Source organism: Procambarus clarkii, chromosome 48 (genome assembly GCF_040958095.1).
Source record: "Procambarus clarkii isolate CNS0578487 chromosome 48, FALCON_Pclarkii_2.0, whole genome shotgun sequence".
Taxonomy (NCBI): domain Eukaryota; kingdom Metazoa; phylum Arthropoda; class Malacostraca; order Decapoda; family Cambaridae; genus Procambarus; species Procambarus clarkii.
In genome coordinates this window covers 32,473,635-32,488,831 of record NC_091197.1, presented here as the reverse complement: position 1 = coordinate 32,488,831, position 15,197 = coordinate 32,473,635, and the positions used below count along the sequence as shown (strand labels likewise).

The window sequence follows — 15,197 nt, the reverse complement described above, 5'->3', positions numbered from 1 at the left end:
TATCCCTTTTTCAAAATTTCTTTCTGCCTCTCTCCTCACTGCCGTGTAGTTGTTTCTCGCATCTTTGTATCGCTGGTATGTTTGGGGGTTCGGCCTCTTCCTGTATTGATTCCATTTTTGTGTCTTTCGGTCTCTAGCCCTCTCGCAATTTCTATTGAACCAATCCTGTTTCCTAGTTCTGCATCTCTGTTTTGGTATAAATTTTTTGTGCCTTTATCATATATTTCACAAAACTTGCCATACATCTCATTCACTTCCTTGCCTAGCATCAAGTCTGTCCAATTATACTCACTAAAAAAAATTCTAAGGTCACCATAATGTCCTCTCCTGAAGTCTGGTTTTTCAACTGCTTCAACCTCCTTATTTTCTTCCAGCTTATAACGCATTGCATACTTTATTCCCAAAAAGACATGGTCACTTTTACCCAAGGGAGGAAGGTACTGAATGTCAAATATCTCTTCCTCCTTCCTGGTAAATATCAAATCTAGCATGGAGGGAACGTCCCCTTCCCTCATCCTCGTAGCTTGTTTAACATGTTGATACAAGAATGTTTCCAGGATGAGGTCTACAAATTTACAGGTCCAAAAATCTTCTGTTTTAGCTTCATATGCTTCCCAGTCTATGGATTTCAAGTTGAAGTCACCGACTATCAACAGTCGTGATCTATCGTTATCCGCTCTCGCTATAATCTCTCTCATTATTGTTATAAGACCTTCACGTTTACTATCTAGCTCCTCCTTTGACCATGTGCTGCTTGGCGGTGGACTATATGCATTTATCATCATTAGTTTATCATCCTCATAGCAGATCTCTAGTGCTATTATGTCAACTTCTTGTGGATTGGCAGTCATTATTTCCTTCACCTTTAGGTGTTCTTTTACCAGCACAGCAACGCCACCGCCTTTCCTAATTTTTCTGTCCCGTCTCCAAATTGAGTAGCCCCTTGGGAATATGACCTCATTTAAAATTACATCTTCAAGTTTTGTCTCCGTGAGTGCAACAATGTCTGGTGTCTGCAGCTGTATTACATCACTTAACTCCAGTATCTTCGATCTCACTCCATCTATGTTGGTGTATGCAATCTTCAGGAACTTGTTCCCCCTCTCCTTATTCTTCACTCCCCTCTCTCTATTGATTTTGTTGGTTTGCCTTTATGTACCACTTTACTGGTTTGCCTACCCCTATCACTTTGTAGAAAAAAGAATTTATTTCTTCTTCATTCCTGCTCTCATTTAAATGTTTTGCCTCGGCGAGGTTCAGTTTCAGCTTCTCTCTATCTTCTTTTGAAAGATCTCGTCTTAATGACCACCCTTTCCCATCCTCATCCCTTTGCAATTTTCTAGCATTCCTTAGTACTTCTTCCATCTGTTTGGCACCGTTTAGGGTGATCCTCAAAGGTTGATCTTTCCCTTTTGCGTACCTGCCTATTCTCCTGTAGTCGCACACATTCTCTCTGTAAGACCTTCCACGAGGCCAACAATTTTATCTACTACTTTAGCTTCTTCTACAGCTCTTTCTGACCTAGATGTTATCGCCTTTTCTTTGCAGCCAAAAATGATCAGGGACTTACTCCGATCAACTGTGTTTTGCACCAACTTCGGGTTAGATGCCAATTCTTTCCTCACTTCTAGCCTAATGTTTGTTTTATCTTGGTTGCTGCAGTGTTTGACTTCCTTTACTGCTTCTTCTATTTTTTCCTTCTCCTTGGCCACTTGTGCATAAGTGAGTTGCATATCTTTCTTGCACTGTTCTATTCCCTGTGTAACTTCCTCCATCTGTGCTGACAAAAGCTGTTTCTCCTGTTGAATTTCCTTGCCTAACCTATTGTAGTCATTTATGTTTAAATTTACTTTAACTTCTTCCAAAGCTATTTTTAAGAGTTTATTTTCTTCTTCCATGGCTTTGCAATTTGTTTCCAATTGATTCTTATCCTTGCGCAAGTCTTTCACTAAACCCTCAAGACATAAAACTTTGCTATTCAAATGGTCATTACTTTCTTTCAATTTACTAATTATTTCTACATGAGAGTTCACTATAGTATCTAAATTTACCAACTTGTTATGTAGACTACTAATATCAATGCTTTCTTCATTGAATCCCTCAAAATCAAGCTCTGTTTTGTTTTTCCCCTTGCCAGTGGCCATTATACACAGTGGCTGTGTATTAACGTCTGGGCTGCTCTTGTGATTATAGCCTGAACACGCCCAGGTGTAAGAAAAAATTCTTCTTATAAAATCAGTGTTGAATGTGCATATATTAGACCATGGCAACAGTCAATCGATGGAGTTCTAGGTTTACTGGAGACCAGCTACAATACCTGGCCCCCCTCACATGAGGCACAAGGAGCAATGGCTTATAGACACCTCCATGTAATTGGGAGCAGTCTATGTCTGCCATCTGCCAGGTCAGGCACCCAGAAATGTAGGAATTTCAAAACAAACTACAGTAGGGACAACTGGCTGCAGCCTGCGACCTAAGGCTATTCACGCCCGAGAAGGGCCAGGAACATAAACGAGGTACCGTGCGGCCAGGACTGTTTGATCTCCAAAAGCGCTGTGCTCAATTATCAGCTCAGAACATATTACCAAAAACAGCAGCCAAAGCTGCGTACAGTATTCCACTCTCTCACAGGGATGCCTGATTTTTCAGGCATCCCTGTGTAAAGGAGTTGCAGCTGATGTGTGGAAAAAGGCTAACATCGTTCCAATCTACAAAAGTGGCAGCAGGGGATGACCCCTCAATTATAGACCTGTATCATTGACAAGTGTAATTGTCAAAATATTGGAAAAAAATAATTAAAACTAAATGGGTAGAACACCTGGAGAAAAACGATATAATATCAGACAGACAGTATGGTTTTCCATCTGGAAGATCCTCTGTAACGAATTTACTCAGTTTCTATGATAGAGCCACAGAGATTTACAGGAAAAGAGATGGTTGGGTTGACTGCATCTATTTGGACCTAAAAAAGGCTTTCGACAGAGTTCCACATAAGAGGTTGTTCTGGAAACTGAAACAATGGAGGGGTGACAGGTAAGCTTCTATCATGGATGAAAAATTTCCTGATAGAAAAATGAGGGCCATAATCAGAGACAATGTATCGGATTGGAGGAATGTCACACATGGAGTACCACAGGGTTCAGTTCTTGCACCGGTAATGTTCATTGTCTACATAAATGATCTACCAGATGGAATACAGAATTATATGTACCTGTTTGCTGATGATGCTAAAAAATAGGGAAGATAAGAAACCTAGATGATTGTCATGCCCTTCAAGAAGACCTGGACAAAATAAGTATATGGAGCACCACTTGGCAAATGAAATTTAATGTAAATAAATGCCATGTTATGGAATGTGGAATAGGAGAACATAGACCCCACACAACCTATATATTATGTGAGAAATCTTTAGAGAATTCTGACAAAGAAAGGGATCTAGGGGTGGTTCTTGATAGAAAACTGTCACCTGAGGACCACATTAAGAACATTGTGCGAGGAGCCTATGCTACACTTTCTAACTTCAGCATTGTTTTTAAATACATGGATGGTGAAAAACTAAAGAAATTGTTCATGACTTTTGTAAGACCAAAGCTGGAATATGCAGCAGTTGTATAGTGCCCATATCTTAAGAAGCACATCAACAAACTGGAAAAGGTGCAAAGACATGCTACTAAGTGGCTCCCAGAACTGAAGGACAAGAGCTACGAGGAGAGGTTAGAGGCATTAAATATACAAATACTAGAAGATAGAAGAAAAAGAGGCGATATGATCACTAGGTACAAAATAGTAACAGGAATAGATAAAATTGATAGGGAAGATTCCTGAGACCCGGAACTTCAAGAACAAGAGGTCAGAGATTTAAACTAACGAAACAAAGTTGCCGGGGAAATATAAGAAAGGTTCACTTGTGTAAACAGAGTGGTAGATGGTTGGGACAAATTAGGTGAGAAGGTGGTGGAGGCCAAAACTGCCAGTAATTTCAAAGCACTATATGACAAAGAGTGCTAGGAAGACAGGACACCACGAGCGGAGCTCTCATCCTGTAACTATACATAGGTAATTACTTTCAAATGTTGTGGGGCACGGGGATAGACCGCAGGTTGGCTGGACCGAATAATCTTGCGAACGACCTGGGAGACCCACGCCCTGGAAGAGGGACGAATGGAACACCGAGTCAATCCAAAGCGCGTTTCCTGCCACAGAGGCCGTGGCGCACAAGTAATGGCGAAGAGCCGCAACCGGACACAAAACATGATGTACCCCCGGACGAACCAATCAAGCATCAACAACCCAAGGACCCCTCCAGAAAGCAGCAGTCTCATTTTTTGCCAGAAAAGAAGGAGACCGCTGCAAATGAACAAACCGACCACTATGACTGAAAGAGCAGAAACCCCCTGCACTGGAGGAGAGCATAAAGCTCCTGACCCGACCCCAAAGGCCAATGCCAACAAGAAAAGAGCTTTAGAAACAACAGTCCTGAACAAAAGGGGCTCACCACAAACTGAGAAGAGAGAAAAGAAAGCATCCGGTCTAAAGATCAGGACTACTCAGGCAAAGCATGAACAGGCTGGAGGTGAAACAATGCTCTAGAAAGCTTGTGGAGCGGAGCAGAATTGACATCCACCCCGAACGCAAGTAGAAGCGGTTTTTATGAAGCAACAGTATTCAGCATGAAATGACAGTTCTGAAACAACCAAGAGAGAAAGGACAAAACAACCCGATCAGAAATTGAAGACATCCTTCAAAGAGACAAAAAGTGCTGGAAGGACTGCCAGGAAACTTCATACTGCCACTGAGACCAAACTCGCAGGTGGGACACCATCAGCTAAGCTACCTGATCACCATACAAGTGGTGACAAACCAGTATCAAAAAGACAAGATGCGAAGAGCAGAGGAGAAGATCAAACCAGCCACATACCGGACTGGATCGATCTGCTGAAAGAGGCAGAGCTGTGGGTAAACCCTCGGGTTCGGACACCGAGCAAGCAGTGTCTGAAACCAGAGCCGGGCCGGCCACCAAGGGGCCAACAGGACTACTCTTTCCTGGTAAGTCTCCAAGCGAGCCAGGAGCAACACCAAAACGGTGGGAAGAGGAACAGGTAATCCCACCTCGACCAGTCCAGTCGAAAGGCATCGACCCCGATGGCCTCTCAGTTGGGGAAGGGCACCATATATACCGACAGATGCCACAACCAATCTGACACGAACAGGTCCACGTCTGGGCGCATGAATGTCTAGCAGAGCCAGTGGAATGAGTCAGCGTCAACCATCCATTCTGTAGACAGGGGGAGTGAAACGGGACAGGCCATCCGCCAGTACGTTGGACACTCCATAGTCATGAACTGCCCGTAGAGCCAAACCCCAAGAACTCGGCAGACGAGTCACCCAAAGCCACCAGCCCCAAAGGGCCAAGGACTTCAATGAACCCCTACAGTTCAGACAATAAACTACAGGGGGAGCAGTCTGAATGGAGCCAGATCGTTTATCCGCAAGCGACTCGAACCTTCTGAAGCGAATGTTACACTGCCGCGAACTCCCGCGCTGTGTTGAGTCCAAGGGAAGGACGAACCCCACCAACCCTTCCCGGCCTGGTGATCACTGGTCATGAAGCCCCAGCCGAGAGATGAGGCATCTATGAACACATCAAGCAAGGGCTTGGGTAAACCTCCACGGCACAGAACCCCGAAAAATCCGAAGAGGAAGCTGGTGACGCAACAGCTGACGCAAGGCCCCCGGAGTTTGAATCCAGCGATCATGAGAGCAGCGGAAAGGATGTCCCTGAAGGAATCAGAACAGCTGCCAAAGCTAGATCCGACCCAACGGGTAGACCAGCATGGCGAAGTTCAGGTGCCCACACAGCTGCTCGAACAACCTATAAGTGACCCGGGTGTCCTCCAAAAACAACCATAGGCGGGACCGCAGCTGCAGCAACGTCGCTGGAGGGGGAGACAAGAAAACAGTCCGAGAGTCCCACACAAGACCTAACCACGTCCGAACCTGAGAGGGAACCAAATGGGACTTTCTCCAGTTCACCAAGAACCCGAACCCGGCAAGCTGGGAAAGAGCCAAATCCCTGGTGAGCAGACACGCAAACTGGGTGGGAGCCCAGACCAGCCAGATGTTGAGGTAAGCCAGAACCCGAATGCCTAACAGACGCAAACGGATCACCATGACCCGGGTAAGGCATGTGAACATATGAGGTTCCAGATTTAAGCCAAAAGGAAGGCAATGAAAATTGTAAGCCTGTCACCCCACAGTAAAACTGAGCCAGTCCCTGAACCCCGGATGAATCAAGACATGCCAATACACATTTCGTAGGTCCAGGGACACCATCCATGCGCCCGGCTCCAAAAGTAACCGGATCTGGGACAGATTGGTCATCCGAAAGGTGGGGTAAAAGACCCAGAGGTTCAGACGGGACAAGTCCAGAATGAACTGCAGGTCCGTTTTGGAACTGGAAACAGGCGGGAAACCTACCTGAGAGATGCTGTTGTTTCAACCACTCCCAAGGAAACCCCCTCTAGGATGACCCAACAGAGCGCAGGAGAAGAAGCCTGCCCTGTTAGTTTCCGAACCCACCAAAGGAGGAGGAGTCACCCAACGCCACCACAGGCTGGAGGAAACGAACCGAAATGCCCATGAATCGTGGGGCCTGGTGAGAACAAAAAGCGCGAGCCACTCCCCCCATTGCCCCATTAATGGGATGGGGCCGACGACACTTACGAGAGCCCAACCAATGCTCAGAGCGATCACTGCACCGACCGGACTTGGCTCCACAGGCGGGGCTGGGCCCTAAAAATGCACAACTGGCTTTTGACGACCTGACCACCACGCCCGTCCCCCCCCCCCTTTGGAATCTGCCCTGCCTCTTAGCTTTTCATCCCCTTTCTGGGGGAACCCTGTCGGCTTCCCAGAGCTATCCAGGCTGATATGCTAATGTCAGACTTTGGCATCAGTCATATGTATGGAGTTCTGTGGGCCTACCGGGGACCACGAGCCAGAACCTGGCCCCCCCCCTCACAGAGGTGCGAGGAGCAATGGCCTATAGAAACCCCCCAGGTGGTTGGAAGCATTCTATGTCTGCCATTGACTGGGTTAGGCACCCAGAAAGGTAAGCGTCCCAAAACAAACCCCGATTCTGGTGAAAATTGCTACAAAAAGCCGAACAAGTGGATAGAACTCCCCAAACAGTAACGAGTATGACGTCTCACGTCGCCACGCCGCCGTCTGTGCAGCTCCTGCCTCCCCGGGAGGGGGAAGGGGAAGCCTCAGACCCCGCACTGGCCATCCACACCTCAGTTCTGAGGCTGATGCTATAGTCAGCAGTCATGTGCTCTGGCCCCAGTCTTGGTCTCAGCTCTGTGCCTTGTGGCGTGGTGGCTGTCTTATAGGGGGTGTGCGAGCCAGGAGTGATTCTTCAGTACTTGGGCTGCATGCATCTAGGATTACCTTCTGTAGGTGCCCAGTAAGTACTGCCTTTGGGGCTTGGGGTCTCCTTCCACAGATTCCTTGGGTTCTGCCTCTGCTTGGTCGTTTACTGCTCGGTTTTCGGCCGCCCTTTGTGCGCTAGGGTGTTCTGTCTCCCTTGTTCCCCTTAGGGTAGGGGACAGTTTGCACTGGTAAGGGGTGCAGGGTACTGTGCAGCCTGCTTTCACCAATCAGAGCAGCCAGCTCTGTTCCGCCTGGGTCTGCTGTCCTCTTGCGTTTTTTTTCTTTTTATTTGCCTGTCTGTTGGGGGGGGGGGTCTGTCTTGGTTATTGCCCCCTGTGTACTGAGTGCTCTTCTCTATTCTGGTGGTACCCCCCCTTCTTGGTCCCCATGAGTGTACACGTCCCGGGGGTTCAGTTCTTAGAAAGTTGTTTGGTAGACTTGGGCACTGGTTAGCAGTACCCTGCCTGGGCTTTCCTGAGCGTGAGTTCCGTCTCAGGACCTTGGGAATCCCCTCGGGGACACGTAAGTCCGATGGATGTGACCCCCCTGAGTCCTCCCCTTGCTTTGTGCGAGTTTGAGGGTTGCTCTGTCCCCTTGTCTCAGGGTGACTCACTGTTTTTGCCTCCGTCTGCTGCCTGTTGGGTCGGTGGCACCTTCGACCCAAAGTCCTGCGAGTTTTGTTGCTTGATTGTGACTAAGTTACCCAGTCTTATGCTGACTATGCGGGTGCAGGCAGCATGAGCGTTGCAAGTTGGGTTCAGGTGGTTGCAACGCGCTAGGTTGTTTGCTCCTCGGAAGCCTCGAGGCTGCCCCATTTTGGTTGTTGTCATGGGGCTTGGGGAATGTTGGTTGCTTCAGTTTTGTTCCCGTCCGCACTCCCTTGTCTTTTTTCCTGTTGTGGTTTAGTCTGGTCCTCCCCCCTTCTTACTTGCATCCGGATCCTCACCGTCTGTGGGTTCGGGGTCGGGGCAAGGTTTTGATGGTCTTGAGACTTGGGCGGTCTCGGGGATTTCCCCATCCGGGGTAGCGACGGAGGCATTCGAGCGTGTTCCTCCAGCTGTGATGTATGGGTCTGCCAGTGGGCTCCCTTCCTTAGTGTTTATCCGGCTGCCCCGGCTTTTTCTTGTGAGGCCGAGGCTTTGGGGGAACGGCTCGTCCCCAGGGCCTGCCGTGGAGGTTTCTGGGGCTTTGGAGGGGCTGACTTGGAGGCCTCAGGCCCCGTTGGACCCCGCCGGAGTTTTCTACCCTCTGAGCGGGGCTTGCGGTTACGGGGAGTGGAGTTTTTCCTTTTCCCCTCTGCGTAAGAGTTGGTGGGTGTCGGCCCCTCCCCAGGTTCGGTTCCTTGTCCCTTGTCCCTTAGAGTCCGTCGGTTCCGTCCTGTCGGTGGGTACTATTCTCCATTTTCTCACCCCTCTTCTCTGTCATGTTGAGGTTCCCCTCGTATTGGGGTTCTGCATGACTTTTGGTCTTGGGGGCAACTGTGCCTTTCTGAACCTTCGTGCGTTGTGCTTGCTTCTGTAGGATCTCGAAGGTTCGGGATGATCTTTAATTACGCCCATATTAAACGTCTGTCATCTTCTGGTAAGGCTTACCCCCAGTTCTTTCTAGGATTCGTTGGTTCTTTTGGTTTTCGATATTGTCTCGTTCTTTTATAATTATATCTTCTCTCCGTGCTCTGTCTCGGCACTGCTGATATTCCTTAAATACTCCTAGTTGGCGCCCTACCCGCCGGGCGGGTTGTGTGGTTCGGACCTCATGCATCCTGCGCATGTGCCGTGGGAGTTTGTTTTGTTATGGACGGTGTACACAAGTGTTGGTGTTCCACGTCCTTTTTCTCTTGGGTGCTTCACCTCTCTGGCTCCTTTTACCTCTCCAGTCTGAGCCTTGTAGATACTGAGGGTGTTCTGGATTACCAATATGGGGAGGACGCCTAGTTTTTCTCTGCATACGGGTGTGGGGCACCGCTTTTGCCTCTACCCTTCTTTTCTCCTGCATGTGCTGCTTTGGCCTTATTCCACTAACAGTGCTCCCGGAATTTTCTCGGCTATGATGTGTCATGACACGTTAGTGCCTACGCTCCGCAGGTGAGTTTATGCAGTCGGGCGTCTCTTTCGGCCAGGCGCTGGTTTGTGGTTTTTGGATGAGTGTTGGGGATTGGTTGTGGCATTTTGTTTGGCCCATTGTGTGCTTCTTCCTGTGGCCTTCCTTGTTCGTCTGTGTTATTTGTTACACGGTGGGGCACGGCCCCATCTTATGTGGTCTTATCTTGGACACTTGCTCATTCCTTGACCAACGTGCAGTGCCTGGCTGAACCCTTCCATATACATTGGCTTCTCTGTGTGTAGTAGGTTTTGTCCCTTTCGTTCCCGATTGTTGCCTGTCTTCTTCGTTCCTCATCTTCCTTCTACACTCTTGTCTCTAGCTGCTGGCACTTGGGTTGGTCATTTTCTTGCATTTTTTCATTTTTCTCATTCTCTCGTACACATTGTTGTGTGTTTTAGTATGTGCTTCGGGGCTCCACTAATTCTAGGTTGGACTTTGTCCATGTTCAGTTTCCTGCTTTTGTACCGCCCCTGTGTTCGGTTCTGATCCTGAGTTTTCGTCTTCTCCTTGTTTGGTGCTTCCAGCTTCTGAGTTGCCCTGTATGCAGGTGGATGTGGCTTCCGTTCTTCTTCTCCTGCCCCTGCAGTTTCTTTTTGTTGAGTCGGGAGGTGCTAGGTTTCAGACCCTGGCTCCGGCCTTATTCTTTGTGTTCCTTTTCAGGCGGTGTGTGTTTTCGTTTTCGTGCTGTTCACGTCCTGGTTTGTTCTTCTCATACCTTCCTCGGTATTGCGTGCTTCGTTTTGCCCTGTCGGAGCTGCTTTTGCCGCTCCTGTGGGTTTGCGGTGTCCCTATTTTTCGCTTTGCATTTCGGTTCATGGTGGTTGCTTCCTCGTTGGCCTCGGCCTGGGCCCTGGCTCTTCATTTTTCATCGCGATTTTGTTCTTTCTGCTCGGTTGGTTCTTTCCTGGCTTGCTGGGTTTGAGTTCCTGGTTTCCTGGCTTACTCTGCCAGTTGGCATTTTCACGATCTTGCGGTGTACCTTCTCACAAGTCTCGTGTCGGAACCACAGTGTTTCTGACCTGGTGAGCTCGCTAGCATTGGGAAGTTTTCTGTACAGCAAACATTCCATCTGGTTCTTTGCTTGCCAGCTTGGGTTTCCGGCTCTGCTTGCCAGGTGTTCGCACCCGAGGTTTTCCCGCCGCTCCGCCTCTTCCTATGCTCGATCGGTCCATGGTGGGGCTGGTTTGGTTCTGCCTCGAGTCTCACCATCTGTTGGCTTCGTTGATGGTGTCCCACCTGCGTGCTTCGTCTTGGCGGCGGTATGGGTTTTTTTTGGCGGTCCTTCCTTTTTCTTTTTGTCCCTTAGTAGGTTTGCTGCATTTTGTTGGCAGGATCTTGTCCTTCTCTTGTGGAGGTTCAGGGCTGTCATCTTACCACAAACTGTTGCCTTGTCTCGTGCGGTGCTGGCGGAGCCACTCTGGGTTGCTTCGGTTTTAGTGTTCCCTCTGCACCAATTCGCAAGCTGTCTCTCGTGTGCTTCACCTCTGGCCTGCTCTTGCGCCGTTTGAGCTGTCCTGGTTCTTAGATTGGGTGCTCTCTTCTCTTCTCATTTTGTTGTGGCCCCTTCGGTTCTGGGTTGATTTCCGTGACTTTTCTTGTTGGCGTTGGCCTCTGGGGATCAGGTCGGGGTGCTTCATGCTCTCCTCCAGTGTCAGGGTTTCGACTCTTTTGGGTCCTCGTGATAGGTTTGTTTGCTTGCAGCCGTCTCTTTTTCTGGCGATAACTGACATGGCTGCTTTCCGGAAGGGTCCTTGGGTTGTTGATGCTTGGTTGGTCTGGCCAGGGGTGCATCTCGTATTGTGTTCGGTTGCGGGGATTCACCGTTCTTTCTCTGTCACGGCTGCCGTGACCTTCGTCACGCTTTGGGTTGTTCTGGTTTCCCTTCTTCCCTGTTCCAGGGTGCAGTTCTCTCGGGTCGTCAGCAGGGTGGTTCGGTCCAGCCAGCCTGCTGTCTATCCCTGTGCCCACGTTGTTCGTATGTTGGCTATGCGTTCCTTCGTTGATGTTACTGGGCCTTGTTGGGCCTGTGTGGCCTTGGGTTGGTAGTTGCAGTCTTTTGTCTCTGCTTCTCGTTGGGGTGTGAGCGACTTCCACCTCCTGGGTTAGGTCTCTCTTGTTTTCCTCTCTGGGTAGATAGCTCTGGGGAGCCAATGGGGCTCTCAGAAAACCAGCTCTTAATGTAATAAAACACCATTTTCTGGGTGAGTCCCAGAGGCTCCCTGGCAAAGGGTCGGCAGTTTTTCGCATGTTTTTGATATCCAGCCTCAGAATTGGGGTGTGGATGGCCAGTGCAGATGTCTGGGGTTCCCCCTTCCCCCGCCCTGGGATGGGGAAGCTGCACAGACTGCGGCGCGGTGATGTGAGACGTCATACTCGTTTGCTTATTTCTGTTTGGGGAGTTCTATATACTTGTTCAGGTTTTTGTAGCAATTTTCACCAGAATCGGAGTTTGTTTTGGGAAGCTTACCTTTCTGGGTGCCAAACACGGTTAATGACAGACATAGAATGCTTCCAACCACACGGGGGTTTCTATAGGCCATTGCTCCTCGTGCCTCTGTGAGGGGGCCAGGTTCTGGTTCGTGGTCCCCAGTAGGCCCACAGAACTCCATACACATGACTGATGCCAAAGTCTGACATTAGCATATCAGCCTGGATAGCTCCGGGGAGCCTCCGGGACTCGCCCAGAAAATGGTGCTTCATTACATTCAATGCTGGGGGGGAGGGGGGCCGAATGGGCCCCATTCAATTGGGGGCCGGTCGGCCGAGCGAACAGCACGCTGGACTTGTGATCCTGTTGTCCCGGGGTTGATCCCGGGCGCCGGCGAGAAACAATGGGCAGAGTTTCTTTCACCCTATGCCCCTGTTACCTAGCAGTAAAATAGGTACCTGGGTGTTAGTCAGCTGTCACGGGCTGCTTCCTGCGGGTGGAGGCCTGGTCGAGGACCTGGCCAAGGGGACATTAAAAGCCCCAAAATCATCTCAAGATAACCTCAAGATGCTGGTTTTTTGTCCGTTGCTGGTTTGCAGAGTCTATGGTGGTGCATTTTCTGCAGGCGGCTTCGTCTAATTGCCGGTCTATGTCAGACTTGTTGGTTCTCCAGGGGGCCTTGGTGGTCCTGCCCGGAAGGGTCGTGCCAAGGCTCGAGGTTCCTTCGGTCATCATAGGCCATTGGTGCCAGATTCAGGACTGGCCCCTCCTGTAGAGCATCTGGACATCTGGTCAGCGAAGGGCTTGCTCTGAGTGTCGGTTAGGATCTCGTAAGGGTAGTCGGCCCTTTCGCGGTTTGCCCTGTAGATGGGGCAATGGGGGAGAGGGTCATGCTGTTTGCTCTCGCCTGGTCCCACGATTCATGGGCACTTTGGGTTGTTTACTCCGGCCTGCGGTCGCATTGGGTTGGCACCCAATTGGCACCTCCTCCATCAGTGGGTTTTTGGCTGGTGGGACAAGGCTCTTTTTCCTGCGCTCTGTCAGGTCATTCTGGAGTGGGTACGCTTGGGCGTGGACAAAAAGACCCTCAGGTGGGTTTCCCCACCTGTTTCCAGTTCCAAAACGGGACTGTGCAGACCTGAGGTTCATTCTGGACTTGTACCATCTGAATCTCTGGGTCTTTTGCCCCTCCTTTTGAATGACTACTCTGTCCCAAGTCCGGCTGCTTTTGGAGTCAAGCACTTGGTTGGTGTCCCTGGACCTCCGGGACGTGTATTGCATGTCCCAATTCATCTGAAAATTAGGGACTGGCTTGGTTTTGTCGTGGGGCAGTGAGCTTGCCGCTTTCGTTGCTTTCCATTCTGCCTGAATCTGGCATCTCGCATTCTCACACACCTTACTCGGGTTGTGGTGACCCGTTTGTGTCTGTTAGGGGTTCGAGTTCTGGCTTACCTCAACGACTGGCTGGTCTGGGCTTCCAGCCAGTCCACGTTTCTGCTCACCAGGGATTTAGTTCTTTCCCAGCTCGCCAGGTTCGGTTCTTCGTGAACTGGAGGGAGTTCCACTTGGTTCCCTCTCAGGTTTGGACTTGGCTGGGTCTTGTGTGGGACACTCAGGCTACTGCCTTGTGTCTCCCTCCAGCGGCTTTGCTGCGGCTGCGGTCCTGCCTTCGGCTGTTTTTGGAGGGCTCCCCGGGTCACTTGTTGGTTATTTGAGCAGCTGTGTGGGCATCTGAACTGCGCCGTGCTGGTCTACCTGTCGGGTCGGCTCTGGCTTAGGTGGCTGTTCTTGGTCCTTCAGGGACGTCCCTTCCGCTGCTCCTGTAGGTTGGCTATCCGAACCCAGACTAGTCTGGGTTCGGACTCTGGGGACTTTGCGTCGCCGGCTTCCTCTTCAGATCGTTCAGGGTTCAATGCCGTGGCACCTACCCAAGCCCTGATTTAATGTGTTTACAGAAACGTCGTCTCTAGGCTGGGGTTTTTTGTCCAGTGCTCACCAGTCCAGCCAGGGGCAGTGGGGTCCGTCTTTCCGTTGGACTCACAGCACAGTGTGGGAGTTCGCACCAGTGTGGTATTCGCTTTAGAGGGTTTGGGTCACTTGCGGATTAACGATTCGGCTGCATTTGGACTACTCCCTGGTGGTTCAATGCCTGAACTGAGGGGGGTTCGATGTGGTCCTTGGCTCTTTGAAGCTGGTTGCTTCTGGTGACTCGTCTGCTGAGTTCTCAGGGTTTGGCTCTTCTGGTGGCTCACGTTCAGGGAGTGTCCAACGTTCTGGTGGACGGCCTGTCCCGGTTCATTGCCCTTTTCACGGAATGGACGGTCAGCGCCGACTTGTTCTCTTGGCTCTACCAGATGTATGGGTGCCTGGAGGTAAACCTCTTTGCATCGGTGTGGTTGAGGTGTCTCCTGGTATATGTGGCGCCTTCCCCGACAGGGAGGCTGTCAGGGTTGATGCCTTCCGGCTGAACTGGTCGAGGTGGGGTTACCTGTACCTCTTCCCACCAGTTCGATTGTTACTCCAAATCCTGGCTCGCTCTGAGACTTACTAGGGGAGAGTAGTTCTGTTGACCCCGTGGTGTGCGGATCAGCCCTGGTTTCAGGTACTGCTTGCTCAGTTTCCGAACCTGGGAGGGTCTTCCCGCGGCTCCGCCTCTTTCAGTAGATTGGTCCAGTTTTTAGACCAGGTGCTCTCTTTTTTCTCTTCTCCTTGGTTTGTGGTGGCCTCTTCAGTTCAGGACTGCATTTCTAAAGATCTTTTCTTGTTGGCGTTGGCCTCTGGGGGTCGGGTCGGGGAGCTTCATGCTCTCTTCCGGCACAGGGGTTTCTGCTCTTTCGGTCTTGGTTGATGGTTTGTTCGGTTGCAGCCGTCTCCTTCTTTTCTGGCGCAGAATGAGAAGGTGGCCTTCCAGAGGGGCCTTTGGGTCATTGATGCTAAGTTGGTCAGGCTGGGGTTACATCATGTGTTGTGTCCGGTTGCGGCTCTTCTCCATTATCTGCAGACTTCGGCTTTTGTGGCTGGGGACGCGCTTTGGGGTTGATCCGGTTTTCCTCGTTCCCTGTTCCAAGGCTCGGGTCTCCCAGGTCATCCGCAGGGTTATCAAGTCTAGCCAGCCTGTGGTCTTCCCTCATGCCCATGACGTTCGTAAGTTTGCTTCTTTGGCTGCTGTGTTCGGCAACATGTCTTGGGCTGACATTCCGCCGTGGGGGGTATCAACCAGGAATCCACCAGGTTT

At 50.2% G+C, this 15,197-nt stretch overlaps 1 protein-coding gene across 1 annotated transcript in view; it reads left to right on the top strand.

Moving 5' to 3' along the window:
- cos (kinesin-like protein costa) overlaps positions 1–15,197 on the top strand; it is a gene marked incomplete in the record, with an annotated part of 235,189 nt that overhangs the window by 71,456 nt on the left and 148,536 nt on the right.